This window comes from Ornithorhynchus anatinus, chromosome 5 (assembly GCF_004115215.2).
Source record: "Ornithorhynchus anatinus isolate Pmale09 chromosome 5, mOrnAna1.pri.v4, whole genome shotgun sequence".
NCBI classification, from domain to species: domain Eukaryota; kingdom Metazoa; phylum Chordata; class Mammalia; order Monotremata; family Ornithorhynchidae; genus Ornithorhynchus; species Ornithorhynchus anatinus.
In genome coordinates this window covers 63,033,162-63,048,979 of record NC_041732.1, presented here as the reverse complement: position 1 = coordinate 63,048,979, position 15,818 = coordinate 63,033,162, and the positions used below count along the sequence as shown (strand labels likewise).

At 51.5% G+C, this 15,818-nt stretch overlaps 1 long non-coding RNA gene across 1 annotated transcript; it reads right to left on the bottom strand.

Annotated features, from left to right (window-relative positions):
- Positions 1–341: 341 nt before the first annotated feature.
- LOC114812025 lies at positions 342–11,413 on the bottom strand. Its single transcript, XR_003759692.1, has 2 exons — positions 11,380–11,413; positions 342–458 (listed from the first exon to the last, which is right to left on the bottom strand). It is a non-coding gene; the product is annotated as an uncharacterized LOC114812025 (long non-coding RNA).
- Between the last annotated feature and the right edge of the window lie 4,405 nt (positions 11,414–15,818).

The window sequence follows — 15,818 nt, the reverse complement described above, 5'->3', positions numbered from 1 at the left end:
GTAAGTTGAGGCTCATTTCTGAAGGTCACCGTTTTTCCCCAAATCCAACCTTTCTCTATAACAAAATGGCCTGGCTTGAGTACAGCTCCTTCTTCCCCATCCCTGATCCCACCAGCCCCTCCCCAATACATAGGTACATACACGCCCCGCCCCCCCCCCAACACACAAACACCCTCTACTTCTGCTGGGAACATAGCCAAATGGAAGGTGGCAGCAGAGCCTGGATATTTAGCCCCGAATAACAGAGAGTTGACCTTGCTAGGGGCAAATTCCACAGACCATGGAAGTACTGAGCCTGTTAGTGTTTGGCTGAGGGAAAACGGTCAGAAAGGATTCAATTACCTTCCCAGAGCTAGGTGGTGGAGTGGCAGGAGACAGGCAGCTGGTGGGGGTGCCCGGAGGGGGGCGGTCCACACATCCAGGCATGGAATAATCCTTGTGGACACTTGAGGCAAATTCTGAAAGAGAAGGTGAGAGATTCCGGTGGGGAGGGGAAGGAGAGTGAGTGAGAGAGAGCCACAGGGGGCTCAAATAGTTTGAGAAGGTGCTTTGGGGTCCTTGGCCCAAGGGTGTAACTCTGAGCCTCACCCCCTGCCACGCCCCCGGCAACATCCTTGCCTCACACCCACTCCTTCAGGTGTTTGAAAATCCTGCATGGGAAGCAAAGGCAGCAAGGCCTGGTAGCTGGAAGAAGCATTAGCTGGAGAGCCAGGAGACTTGGTCTGGGCTTGTGCCTCAGTTTCCCCAATCGATGTCAAAGGAGACTGCCCCAGATGAGAAGTAGCACGGCCTAGTGGATAGAGCATAGGCCTGGGAGTCAGAATTTCCTGGGTTCTAATCCCTGTTCTGCTACTTTTCTGTTGTGTGACCTTGAGCGAGTCAATTTAACTTCTCTGGGCCTCAGTTACCTCACCTGTAAAATGGGGATTAAAGCTCTGAGCCTCACGTGGTATATAGGCTGTGTCCAACCTGATTGGTTTGTATCAACCCCAGGGCTTAGGGCAGTGCCTGGCACATAGTAAGTGCTTAACAAATACTACTTTTTTATAAAAAGTTATCGCAGAATCCCATAGGGCAGAATTCTGGGAAGGGGGTCCAGCTGGGTGGGGTATGATACACCTTCCTCCTTCCAGAGACAATCCAGGAGTTGGGCACAAGCTGGGAGGTGGTGAGGGAATTGATTAATTACTGAGCCCTTATTGTGTACCGAAAACTGTACTAATCCCTTGAGAGAAAATGATAGAGTAGGTAGACATGATCCCTGCCCTCAAGGAACTTACAGTCTAGTGGGGAAAACAGATACTAAAGTCCACATTGGGGGAGCAATAGCGTGTAAAGACAGGTACATAAGTGCTTGTTGGGGTGCCTTGTCTTACACTGTCGAGTTGCTTCCGACCCACAGCTACGCCACAGACACATCTCTCCCAGAACGCCCTACCCCCACCAACAGTCATTCTTGTTGTGTATCTGTAGAGTTTTCTTAGTAAAAATATGGAAATGTTTTCCCTGTGCCTTCTTCCACATAGTAAACTTGAGTTTCCGCTATCGACTCTCTGCCACGCCACTGCTGCCCAGCACAGGGGAGTTTTGACTTGTAGCAGATTGTCTTCCACATGTGAGCCACTGCCCAAGATGGGAATGGAATGGAATGGAATGGAATGGAATGGAATGGACAGACCTCTGCTTGACTCTCCCTCCCGTATTAGAGACTGATAGAGTACTGGAAACTCTCCAGGTACCACCCTGAGTGGGGCTGTTGGAGTGAGGGTGAGATCAACCAGTCAGTCATATTTATTGAGCATTTACTGCATACAGAGCAATGGATTAGTGTCAAAGAGTTTAGGGGTACGGACCCAAGTTTGTAGGCAGTGCAGAATCAATCATTGTTATTATTGACCATGTATTATGTACAGAGCACTGTGCTAAGCCCTTGGGAAAGTACGATACAACAGAGTTGGTAGAAATGTTAAATGAAAGGCACACTTACAACATGCCAGGCCTTTCTCCCACTCCCTTCTGTATCATCCTGACTTGCTCCCTTCATTCATCCTCCCTCCCATCCCCAAAGCACTTACGTATGTATCTGTATTTATTTATTTGTTTATGTATTTATTTAAGTATATTAATGTCTGTCTCCCCCCAGACTGTGAGCCCACTGTGGGGAGGGAATGTGTCTGTTATTGTATTGTGCTCTCCCAAGTGGTTAGTACGGTGCTTTACACACAGTAAGTGCTCAATAAATACAATTGAACATGTTCCCTGCCTAAGACAAGCTTACAGAAGGCAGGGATATTAAGGTGGGGAGATAAGAGAAGGGAATAAGCATTTGCCTAGCAACATGGGGTTTTACAGAGACCCCCATCAACCACCCCAGCACCTGTCATCACCAGAGCTACTGGAACAGCTGGGAACCCCGAGAAAGGCAGAACCCGGAGGGTTGTCGTCACAGCAGGTGCTGTGAGGGAGGCTGTGAGAAAGGGTAGGGGAGAGAAGCAAGGATTGGGAGCACTGGAGGGAGGGCAGCAGAGCTGGAATAACCTCCCTGTGTCTTCACAACCTGCATGTTCCGGACATATACAATCAGCAGCTATTACTTTTGAGGCAGGAGCAAGACTACATTTTCCACTATGAAGGCAGCATGCTCACTGTTACATTCTAGGGAGGGCGTACGAACAGTAGTGTGAGAAGCTATTTACAAAGCTTTCTTCTACTTTGCTCTCAGTATCTTCACACTTTTTTTTCAAAGGTACTTGTTAAGTACATACTATGTGCCAGGCACTGTATTAAGTGCTGGGGTAGATACGAGATCATCATGTCCCACATGGGGCTCACAGTCTAAGTAGGAGAGAGAACAGGTATTGAATCCCTGAAGTGACTTGCCCAAGGTCACGCAGCAGGTATGTGGCGGAGCCAGGATTAGAACTCAAGTCCTCTGACACCCAGTTCTGTGCTCTTTCCTATGCCCTCCATTTTGCAGATTGGAAAACTGAGGCTCAGAAAAGTAGAGTAACTTGCTCCAGTTCACAGAACAAGTTAGTGATAGGACTGGGACAAGAACCCAGATTTCCTGTCTGCCTTCCCAACTGTTAGGAAGCTATGGCAGCTTGGAAGCAAATGGATTAATCAATGATATTTATCGAGCAGTTGCTGTGTGCAAAGCACAGTACTAAGCACTTGGGAGAGTCCAATTCAACAGAGTTGGTAAATGTGTTCCCTGCTCACAAGAAGCCTACAGTCTAGAGAGGGCAAAGGCTAAGACACAGCAGTACTGCGCTTTCTCCTACCATAGTTCATCTATCTTTGATTTCTTGTAATTTTCAATGATCCCACTATCTATAATTTGTTTTTTTCCACGTCTTCCTTCCCTCACTTAGATAGAGAGCCCCATGCGGGATAAGTCCATGTCATAACTGTTTATCTTGTCTTCACCCCATCACTGAGCATAGTGCCGGACACATAGTGGGTGTGTAATAATGCCATAATGAACCAGCTCTGTTGTTAACTATGTACAATCCCCCCACCCCAGCCCAGCCCAGGTCATAATCTCTGTTCCCCAAGTCCAGGGAGCAACAGACAACAGAAAACCCCACCTCTTTCCCCCTCAGGACTTTGGCCCCATGACATCATGGGTCCATTGCCATGGTGATGCCAGTAATGAACCAGCCCTCTGTGAAGTCACTGGCTCTCCTTCCCCCAGCTGGGAATAAAAAGGCCTGTGGACATCACTGGGATTGGAAAAACACAGCCGAGGGGGGTCGAGGGTGGGAGAATGGGGGAGGGAGGACCCAGAGATCGAGATGGGGAGTGAGATCGGAGAGGGAGGGGGCCCAAGGGAGGATCTAGGGAAAACTGAACCCTAGCCCCCTCCTTCCTCCCCCACAGGATCCAAGGAGACCTCCCGGCCTGGCTCACTCGCTCTACTTGTCCAGCCAACGCCACCGGCCAGAGACCCCCAAGTCTCCTTTCATTCATTCATTCATTCATTCATTCATTCATTCATATTTATTGAGTGCTTACTATGTGCAGAGCACTGTACTAAGCTCTTGGAATGTACAAATCGGTAACAGATACAGTCCCTGCCCTTTGACGGGTTTACAGTCCAATGAGGGAGACAGACAGACAAGAACAATGGCAATAGCCCGCTCCCTCAGGGTCCTGGCTCCCCAGTGGCTGGGCTCTGTCACCGTGGCAACCCGAGGGTGACCTGGGGGAGACCCGGGAGACCCAGGCTCCACCATCCCTGAGCAAGGCTGGGAGGGGAGCTCATCTGAGGGGAAGAGGCGTGACCTGGTGGTGTTGTTGGGCAGGGATTGTCCCTATCTGTTGCCGAATTGTACATTCCAAGCCAGTACAGTGCTCTGCACACAGTAAGTGCTCAATAAATATGATTGAATGAATGAATGAATGAATGAAGAGCATAGGGCTGGCAGTTGGGAAACCTGGGTTCTTATTCCAGTTCTGCCACTTGCCTGCTGGGTGATTTCAGGCAATTCATTTAACTTCCTTGTGCCTCAGTTTCTTCATCTGTAAAATGGGGAATTTGATACCTGCTCTCCCTCCCCCTTAGATTGTGAGCCTCATGTGGGACAGAACCAAATCAGAGCTGATGATATTGCATGTACCCTTATGCTTGGCGCCTGATAAGAATTTAACAAACACCTCAGTTATTATTATTAGCTTGAGAAACAGCATGGCCTAGTGGATAGAGCATGGACCTGGGAGTCAGAAGAACCAATTCCAGCTCTACCACTTGTCTGCTGTGTGACCTTGGGCATGTCACTTCACTTCTCTGGGCCTCAGTTACTATAAAATGAGGATTAAGTCTGTGAGCTCCAAGTGGAATAGGGACTATGTCCAATCCAGTTTGCTTGTACCTAATTCAGTTCTTAGTTCAGCACCTGGCACATAGTAAGCGCTTAAATACCACAGTTATTATTATTATTATTACCATGCTCTCATCTCCAATGAGTGAGAAAGAACAGAATCACGGAAGAGGCAGCCCCCACTGGCCTGGGCAGCCCAACCGGAGGGAAGTTTTGAGAGGGATGAGGTGGAACCTTCATCCAAGTCAGGACTCAGATTGGCTCAGCACAAGGAGTCCAAACTCTAATCATCAGAGCTCAGAGCTGGAAGGGACTTGAGCAATCGCTTTGACCATCTTCCTGACTTGGGAGGCTGACACCTAAACCTTCCCAGTGAGTGAGACGATTGTCTCATTTATTTTTTATGGTATTTGTTAAGCACTTACTCTGTGCCGGGTACTGTTCTAAGCACTAGGGGAAGATATAAAGTAATTCAGGTTGGACATAGTTCATGTCCCACATGGGGCCCACAGTCTCAATCCCCATTTTACAAATACCACAACCATAACCCTCCAACTCTCAATCAGTCCATCCATCAACCAATCAACTGTATCTATTGAACACCCGCTCTGTGTCAAGCACTGTATTAAACGCTTGGAAGAGTAGACTAAAGTTAATAGTCCTGATCCCTGCACTCAAAGAGCTTACCATGGAGCAGTACAATCTCTAGTTTAGGTGGCAATAGACAGGTAGTTATTATCATTATTGATGGGGGCAGGACTGGGTCTCAGGACAGGCACCTGTTGCCTCTGGGGAAGCCAATGGGACTCTGCAGCGGGAGGGATTCAAGTGTAACTCAGTGTTCCTCGGGGGTGAGTCATCGCCGCAGGTGCGATGCCCAGACCAACAGACCGGCTGCCTGCCAGCGATGCCACGGCTGTTACTAACACTAACTGGCTCTTCAGAACAGATATTTTTAGGACGCGTTGTTGGCAGGGCGGTACTGTCTTGAGTTGCCCCTGATGATTTTCAGAGCAGGCAGCAGCTGTCTCCCCTCCCCCAAAGATTAAACTGCCCCTAACTAGGCATTAAATGGTTTAAGAGCTCTTCTGGACCCCATGGGTGTTGGGGTGGGGGGCCCCAGATTGGATCGATGAGTCTCATCTCTGTGGTTTTCCTGCTTCCCTATACAGGATGAAATTAGCTGCCTGACCTTTCTCCAAACCCAAAATTCACAACTTCCTAGAGTCAGCCCCAGACTAATCCAGTTGACCCCAGGGTGATGAGCCCAGGTGTTTGGCCTATGATGACAAAGCCTCCGGACGAGAGAGCTGGGGAATCATCACGATGGGAGAGCAGGGCAGGACAGAGTGGGGGCCAGCTAGGAGTTTGCCTCCTACGAGATCGGGGAGGGCCAGGTTGAGGACCAGATAAGGGACTGTTTCCCCCTTTCCATTTCTCTTCCAGTCCTGCCTACACCAGGTAGAATCCATTATTTAGAAAGATGTCCTGAAACAAGTCTGGAACTAATCTTCCCTCTCCTCTAAGAATTATAATTGTGGTATTTGTTAAGTACTTACTCTTCGCCAAGCGCTGGAGCAGATAATCAGGTCAGATACAGTCACTTCCCACATGGGGTTCAAAGTCAAAGTAGGAGGGAGAACTGGTATTTCATCCCCATTTTACAGATGAGGAAACTGAGGCCTGGAGAAGTGATATGACTTTCCCAGGGTCCCACAGCAGGCGTGTATGGAGATGGGGTTAGATCCCAGATCCTCTGACTCCCAGGTCTGGGCTCTTTCCATGGTGCCAAGCCATAATGATTCTGTCTGACAGCCAACTGTCAGAATTTCCAGAGTAGAGGGGATTGCCTTCATCCCCGGGCCAACCTGTTGGACCAATCCAATCCCAAGGTTGGTCAGTGGGTTGAACATGGAGCAGGAAAATGATGGTCGGTGACAAAGAGACTCTCTGAGATCTCTCAGTGGGCTGAATTCCTCAGGTTTGGGCTTTGTTTTCAGACCAAGGCAACACTGGCTGAATTTGAACTTTGCAAATCTGGAGTCAAACATTCCTGACTCTCTGTCATGCTGATGGAGTCCAGGTTGGGAAAAATGAGAGCCTGGAGGCCAAGTATTCCTCCCTCTATCTTGGGGGTCAGGAGCAAATCTCAGTCCCCAGTTTTCTGGGTGACCTTGACCAAGGGACGACACTGCCCTGAGCTTCAGCTTGCCTTATTGCAGAATAGGAAAGAGATTCCATCCTTCCTCCTGGGAGGCTCAGGACTAATGGTGATTCATCGTGGGCTGGGGAAAACTGTTAAGAATCATAGCTTTAGACCTGGAAGCCCTAGTCAGGGGTCTGTGGTTATTCAATTCACCTCCATGTCGCAGATGCAGGCACAACGTGGAATCTGAAAATCATTTCTTCTCTTCCTGAGGGGGTAAGAGCTTACTCAGGATTTTTATTTTTATTCACTTCTCCTCTCAAAAGCTGGTTGCAGCTCTGATGTACAAAACAACAAAGAGACCATAGGAGATTCTGCACTGGTTCCTGGACTTAGCAGAGGAGGGAGAGGAAATCCAAAGGTCTTGATTTCTGGCTCAAGCATCCTTCAGAAGGCTATTTGGAACTCAGCTGGTGAAAAGATTTGTACAGAGGAAATAGACTCTCCTTCCCCTCCCCCTCCCCCCGGGATAACTTGAACCAGAAACCCAGAGGACACTGAGGACTTTAAGCAATCTTCCAAACAATCATTCGCTCAGGGAAGATGCTGTAATGATTTTGCCCAGTGGTTGGTAAACCCACAGCTCTTGGGCAAGGATCAACTGGAAAAGTATTTGTGTGGGCTGGTAAACTGTAAGGTTGTTGGCAAGGCTGGGTTAACCTGAAACTTCTGCTGGTTTTGAATTTTCCATATCAGCAATGACTGCGTGGAGCTCTTTCACATCCGCTTTGAAATCGATGCAAACCACAGACAAACATGTCCAGACCCCCTCCAAGCAGTCAGCAACCTGCTTCTTGCTAAAATCTTGCTGGATGCACTGAGCCAAGCCTCCAAAAGTTGTTTTTGTTGTTCTATGGTGCTAGGAGATCAGGGAAGACCCATCCCTGCCTCCCGGGTCCCCTCTGTCTTTGCTATGCAGCCCCGAGGTTTGGGAATGTGAAGGGTCTTGCCCTTCCACAGCACTCCTGCTCTTCTGATAGAGACTCCCAACAGGAGTTAGACTGGTGATCTAGAAACCGCATTGGAGCAGCCCCCAAATGCTGAATCCTTGAGGGGTAGGGGGCTGCTCAAAAGAGAGGTCTATGCTTTGCATACAATAAGCATTCAATAAATACCACTGACAGATGAAATTAGGGTCCTCCACATGCCCTCTTCTCCAATAGTGAGAAGCAGCATGGCATAGTGGATAAAGCACGGGCCTGGGAGAGCTCAATAAGGTCATGGGTTCTAATCCTGACTCTGCCACATGTCTGCTATGTGACCTTGGGCAGGTCACTTCACTTCTCTGGGCCTCAGTTACCTCATCTGTAAAATGGTGATTGAGACTGTGAGTCCCACATGGCACAGGAACTGTGTCCAACCTGCTTTGCATGTATTCACCCCAGAGGTTAGTACAGTACTTGGATCATAGTAAGTGCTTAACAAATACCATCATCATCATCATCATCATCATTATTATTATTATTGTTATTATTGTGGACCACTCTGGTGAGGCAGGGTGGCTGAGGGGAGAATAGGGGAGAGGGCTCTTCTCCAGCCCCATTTCTTTGAGAGGAGGGGAAAGTAAGTGAGGTCTTAGGACTCTTCAGGGGCCACATCAAAGACACTCCCTGAGCCCCAACTGAGGCCAGTCAAAGGTCCTGATCTTGGATCAAGAAAGCAATAGTTCATATTTATTGAGTACTTACTGTGCAGAGCACAGCTTGGGGGAGTCCAGTATAACAGAGTTGGTAGACACATTTCCTGCCCACATAAGCTTATCATCCAGAGGAGAATGTCAGAGATGCAGGGCAGGGAGAACTGGGCTGGCAGAAGGGCACTACTGGACCCATGAGTTGGGTGGCCAAGCTGGGGATGACCCCTCTCTCTCTCTCTCCTTACACTCTGAGTCCCAGACTGTGCCACTTGTAGGGAGGAACTCAAGACCATTCCTCTGAATGGCTCTGCCCTTCCCAGGCCTTCCCACCGGTCACTGGATGGATGGAGAAAGAAGCCCAGATGACGAGGCGATGACCCCAGCCTGGCGCCGGTTCTGGGTCCCAGTGGGCCTCCCTCCCCCGTGCCCTCAACAGTGGGAGGATCCACGTTTCCAAACATGCATGAGGCCATAATGCTCTACTGCCCACTACCATTAACCTGGAAACCTTAAGGAGAGTTGGGGGTGGGGGATCATTCTGGAGCCCTTGGCTCTTGTATTCAAGAAATGAGAGCTCAGTATATATGAATGATTGATTGACTCCATCTACATGGAGGTTTGAGCTTTGTTAGGAACAGGCCTGAGGGACAAGGCGCAGTGTAAATCGTTAGCAACTCAGGCTCCAAGGGACCTCGAGAGGTCATTGGATCTACCCCACTGCCTCCAGGCAGTACCTCACTTGAGTTCTCCTGTCCATAAACAAAGAAAGACGGGATGTTCTGAATCCAGGTTTTACTGTGGAGTTTCCTTGACCTGGGAGCCTGGGAAGGGGAGGAAAAGAGTAGAGACTACCTTAGTTTGGGGGAAGGTGGTGGGGAGTTGGTTTGGACTTCCTTTACCCTGTCTGGAAGACTGTGGTGATGGAGAGGATTAGGGTCTGGGGAGGTAGGGCAGGAGCTATGTACTAAATGCCCTCGCCCAGCTCAGGAGCCAGGACTGCGGAACATCTCATCCGCTCCAAGACCCCCGGTCACAGTGGACAGCAGATATAATTGCACCACTGGACCATTCTGGATGGGGCTGGGCTGAGGCTGGTTGGGGCTGGAGCTAGGGCTGGACTGGTGGTGGGTTGAAGTTAGATTGGGCTGGGGTTGGGTTTAGGCTGGACTGGACTGGACTGAGCTAGACTGGGCTGGGGTGGACTGGACTAGGCTGAAGCTGGACTAGGCTGAGGCTAGACTAGGCTGGGGCTGGACAGGGCTAGGGCTGTACTTGACTGGGCTAGGTTGGACTGGACTAGGCTGAGGCTGGACAGGGCTGGGGCTGGACTGGGCTAGGGCAGACTGGAATAGGCTGAGCCCAGTCTGGGCTGGAGGATAGGGCTCTACTGGACTGTGCTAGGGTGGCCTGGACTAGCCTGAGATTGGACTGGGCTGGGCTGAGGCTAGACTGGGCTGGGGCTGGGTTGGGCTGGACTGGACTGGACTGGGTTGGGGCTGGGCTGGGGTTGGGGCTGGATTGGGCTGGGCTGGGGCTGGGGTTGGGGCTAGACTAGACTGGACTGGGGCTGGACTAGACTAGGCTGGGGCTGGGCTGGGGTTGGGGCTGGAGTGGACTGGGCTGGGGGCTGGGCTGGGGTTGGGGCTGAACTGGACTGGACTGGGGCTGGGGTTAGGGCTGGGGCTGGGGTTGGGCTGAGGTTGGAGCTGGACTAAACTGGACTGGACTGGGCTGGGGGCTGGCCTGGGGGCTGGGGTTGGGGCTGAACTGGACTGGGCAGGGGCTGGGGTTGGGGCTGGACTAGAATGGACTGGGCTGGGGCCGCACTGGTCTGGGGGCTGGGGTTGGGGCTGAACTGGACTGGGCAGGGGCTGGAGTTGGGGCTGGACTAGAATGGACTGGGCTGGGGCTGCACTGGTCTGGGGCTGGGCTGGGGTTGGTGCCGGACTGGACTGGGGCTGGGGTTAGGGCTGGGGCTGGGGTTGAGGCTGGGCTGGGATGGGGTTGGAGCTGGACTGAACCGGGCAGGAGTTGGGGCTGGACTGGCCTGGTCTGGGGCTGGGCTGGGGTTGGGGCTGGACTGGTCTGGGCTGGGGTTGGGGCTGGACTGGACTGGGCTGGGTCTGGGCTGGGTCCAGTCTGGGGAACCCGGCATCCTGCCCGCGCTGTCCCAGCACCATCCACCGCCCCCCCCCCCCCCCGCCCCTCGGCCCTCCCCCGGCCCCCCGGCCGGCCCCCCACTCACTCACTCGCTCACTCACCCCTGGAGAGGCAGGAGCCCATCACGGGGCTCGGGGCCGCGGAGGGCAGGAAGGCTCCGGCCCTGGGGGACCGCTCCCTGCGGTCATGTCTGTGCGGCGGGCGGCAGCCCCGAGCCCCGGCCCCGCTCCCGCTCCGCCCCAACCACCCCACGGCGGCCACCCCGCCCCGCGCCCCCCGCCTCCTCCCGGCAGCCCTCCACCTCCGCCGCCCAGTGGACGGGACCGAGAGGTCACAGCGGGCCCGGGGGGCGGGGGGGATCGGGGGGCCGGGGGTCTTGGGGGGCAGAGGGACCGGGGGGCCGGGGGGGGGGCAGGAGGGTCCGGGGGTCAGCACGCCGGGGATCGGGCCGGTCCTGGCGAAGACAGAGCCCCTCCCCACCTACCCAACACACACACACACACCCCTGACCCCTGACCCCCCACCCCCGGGGCCGCCGGCGCCGCCAGACTCACCTGTTGCTCCAGCGAGGAGAGGACAGAGACACAGAGACACAGAGAGACAGGGAGAGAGAGAGAGAGAGAGAACGGGAGCTGGGAGATGGAGGGCGGGGGGGGGGGGGAGGAGGAGGGAGACACAGGGAGACAGAGGAGGGGGAGAGAGAGGGAGAGAGAAGAGGGAGGAGAGAGAGGAGGGAGGGGTAGAGGGAGGAGAGAGGATGGAGGAAGGGAGGGAGAAGAGCGAGGGTGGAGGGGTGGAGGGAGGATAGAGAGGATGGATGGAGGGAGGGAGAAGAGAGAGGAGGGAAGAGTGGAGGGAGGAGAGAGAGGATGGAGGGATGAAGGGAGGAGAGAGAGGATGGAGGGGGGAGGCAGAGGATGGAGGGAGGAAAGAGGATGGATGGAGGGAGGGAGGAGAGAAAGGATGGAGGGATGGAGGGAGTGAGGGGAGATGGTAGAAGGGAGGAGGAGAGACAGGGATGGGGGAGGGAAGAAGGGAAGGGAAAGGAGGAAAGGCGGAAGGAAGGAGGAAAGGAAAGAGCGCTTTTATGAGCGGTTCCAAAAGGGGTATGTCTCCAACATGTGCCCAGGGGCAGGGGGGAGCGGGCGGAACGGGCATAGGGGGCAGAAGCCGGGTCGGGGAAGGGAGCGGACAGAGGAGTCCGGGCTTTTCCACAGATGTCCCCGCAGCTACTGCCCGACCAGCCCTGCCCATCTCTGTCCTGCCCTGCCCTGCCCAGCCCTGCCCTGCCCAGCCCTGCCCAGCTCTGCCCTGCCCAGCCTTACCCTTCCCTGCCTATTCCCGCTCTGCCCAGCCCTGCCCAGCCCAACCCTACCCTTCCCTGCCCAGTCCCACTCAGCCCAGCCCAGTCCCACCCAGCCCTGCCCAGCCCCTCCTGCCCCAGCAAGGACCAGGCGGTGAGACGGGGATGGGCATGGCAGAGATGGTCCAGGAACTTCCGCATGACTTAAATGAACGTTGCAGGCCGAGAAGAAGCCAAGAAGCTTTGATTAGTGCGAGTCAACCGCTTGGGCGCTTTGGTTCGGAGATCTCAGAATTTCCCAGGTTGTGGGCTGCCTGGTCTTAGCCTGAAAGATCTCGTGGAACCAAGAGAAACAGAGGGGTCAAGTGGATAGAGCACAGGCCTGGGAGTCAGAGGACACGGGTTCCAATCCCAACTCTACCACTTTTGTCTGCTGGCTGGGCCTGTCTGCTAACAGATCCATAACCTTGGGCACGCAACCTAATTGCTCTGTGCCTCAGTTAACCCGACTGTAAAATGGGGAATACAACTGGGAGCCCCATTTGGGGCATGGACTGTGTCCAACCTGATTAGCTTGTGTCTAGCTCAGAACTTAGTACAGTGCCTGGAATATAGTAAGCACTTAACAAATACCAGAACAATTTTTTTTTAAATAGCCATGTCTACTGTGAGGGCATCCTGGGAGGTTATTCATTATTGTTGTTACTGTGGAATGTTTTACTATATTATTAATTCATTGATTCATTCAATCATATTTATTAAGTGCTTACTGTGTGCAAAGCACTGCAGTAAGTGCATGGTAGAGGACAAAAGAACAATAAACAGACATTCCCTGCCCACAACGAGTTGATAGATCTGGAGAACAGTGGTTTAGTGGAAAGAGCACGAGTTTGGGAGTCAGAGGACGTGGGTTCTAATCCTAGCTCCGCACCTTGTCTGCTATGTGACCCTGGGCAAGTCACTTCATTTCTCTGTGCCTCAGTTACCTCATCTGTAAAATGGGGATTGAAAGTGTGAGCCCCATGTGAGACAACCTGATTATCCTATATCTATCCTGGATCTTAGAACAGTGCTTGGCACATTGTAAGCTTACAACAAATACCATAATTATCATTTTTATTATTATTATTATCCTTGTCCCTCACACCATCAAGGCTCTGTGCCTAGCAAAGATGAAGGGACTGGGGGACGCCTTGGTATCATCCCCCCTCCCAGCCCCACAGCACTTATGTGCATATCGGTAATTTTATTCATTTATATTAATGTCTGCCTCCCTCTCTAGACTGATAAGCGACATGACCTAGTGAATAGTTACAGGACCTGGGTTCTAATATCAGCTCCACCACTTGTCTGCTGTGTGACCTTGGGCAAGTCACTTCGCTTCTCTGGATCTCAGTTCCCTCATCTGTAAAATGGGGATTGAGACTGTGAGCTCCATGTGGGACCTCGATTGTGTCCATTCTGATTGGCTTGTATCTACCCCAGCGTTTAGTACTCTCCTTAGTGTTTAGTACAGTGCTCTGCACACAGCCAGCACTCTATAAATATGCCTGATCGACTGAATGACTGACTGACTACCTCTGAGGCACAATGGGGTGAGCTGCAGGGCTACCAGCATGGGAGCAGGATAGCCTTCCCCCTACTGCAGCGTGGTTCAGTGGAAATAGCACGGCTTGGGAGTCAGAGGTCATGGGTTCGAATTCCGGCTCTGCCACTTGTCAGCTGTGTGACTGTGGGCAAGTCACTTAATTTCTCTGTGCTTCGTTTACCTCATCTGTAAAATGGGGATTAAAACTGTGAGCCCCACGTGGGACAACCTGATCACCCTGTATCTACCCCAGTGCTTAGAACAGTGCTCTGCACATAGTAAGTGCTTAACAAATACCAACATTATTATTATGATTATTATGATTATTATTATTACTGGCCATCTCTCCTGGCATTTCTCACACTTCCAGGGCAAGGGAGAAGAGTGTTGGGGGTACCCTCCTCCGGGTCAAATGCCAGATGCTGATGCCTGGGACCACTCATTCATTCATTCATTCAATCATATTTATTGAGCGCTTACTGTATGCAGCACACTGGACTAAGAGCTTGGGAGGGTACCATATAACAATAAACAGGCACATTCCTTGCCCACCACGAGCTTACAGTCTAGCAGGGGAGCAGCACAGCCTGACCACGCCCAGCTCCATCTGTAGACTTCCACCTATCCGCACAGAGAGGTGACGTATCATTTGGCCCCTCCATCCCCTCCTCCTCGCCCTTGACCAAAGGACGGGAAGGCAGAGGGCAGCATCACACTTCACTCTTCAAACACCAACCTACTCACTGTGCCTCCATCTCATCTCACTCACCATCAACCTCTTGGCTACATCCTCCCTCTGGCCTGGAACTCCCTCTCCCTTTATAGCAATCAATCAATCAGTAGTATTAACCAAGTACTTACTACTAAGCTCTTGGGAGAATACATTTCAACGGAATTAGCAGACATGTTCCCTGCCCATAACGAGTTTTCAGTCTAGAGGGACCAACATTCTCCCCATCCTCGAAGCCCTACTAAAATATCTCCTCCAAGAAGACTTCCCTGCTCACCTTCCTATCCTATTCTCCCTCCCTTCTTTCCCTATGCATTTGAGTCCACACCCCTCTAGTGAGTCTTCCAGTCTATAAACTCCCGGGCAGAGAACAGACCTACCAACTCTGTTATATTGTACTCTCGCAAGCACTTGGTACCTTCTTTGCACACAGTAAGTGCTCATTAAATAAGATTGATTGATTGATACCCTCAAGCACTCTGATATCCATTCAATGATATTTCTTGACTGCTTACTGTGTGCAGATCACTATACTAAGTGGTTGGAAGAAGACAATTCAGTTAGTAGAGACTATCTCTGCCTTCAAGGAGTATATAGTCCCAAGTTTATATATCTATTTGTATGCCTGTTGCTTCACTTACCTGTAGTATATTCTAATGTCAGTTTCTCTCACTAATTTGTAAGCTCCTGGAGCGGGGACTAATGGACAAAGCACAGGTCTGAGAGTCAGAAAGACCTTGGTTCTAATCCTGCTTTGCCACTTGTCTGCTAAGTGACCTTGGGCAAGTCACCAAACTTCTCTCTGCCTCAGTTACTCATTTGTAAAATGAAGGTTAAGACCACGAGCCCCATGTGGGACATGGACCGTCAAAACTGATTAGCTTTTATCTACCCTTGCATTTAGTACTGTGTCTGGCACATGGTAAGCATTTAATCATTTCCCTCTAGACTGTAAGCTCATGTGGGAAGGGAATATGTCTACCAATTCTGTTATACTATATTCTCCCAAGTGCATAGTACAGTGCTCTGCATACAGTACAGTAAGTGCTCAATAAATATGATTGATTGATTCATGGCTGGGATCATTTCTACAAATTCTACGTACCTCCTAAACACTGAGGACAGTGCTGTGCACACAGTAGGTGCTCAGTAAAAATAATTGATTGATTGATCGGCAGCTCCAACTGGAACCCAGGAATCCAGACTGAAAATCCCTAACTAATGGTCTCTGAAACCAATATCATTCTCAAACCCCAGATTATTTTATGTCTCTGATTTACCTGGTGCTGACCTGGTTACCCTGAAGGAAGCCACCAAGACTCTGGGTCAACACATCTTTTGGCCACCAAAGACTGAAACCCTATGGATCAGA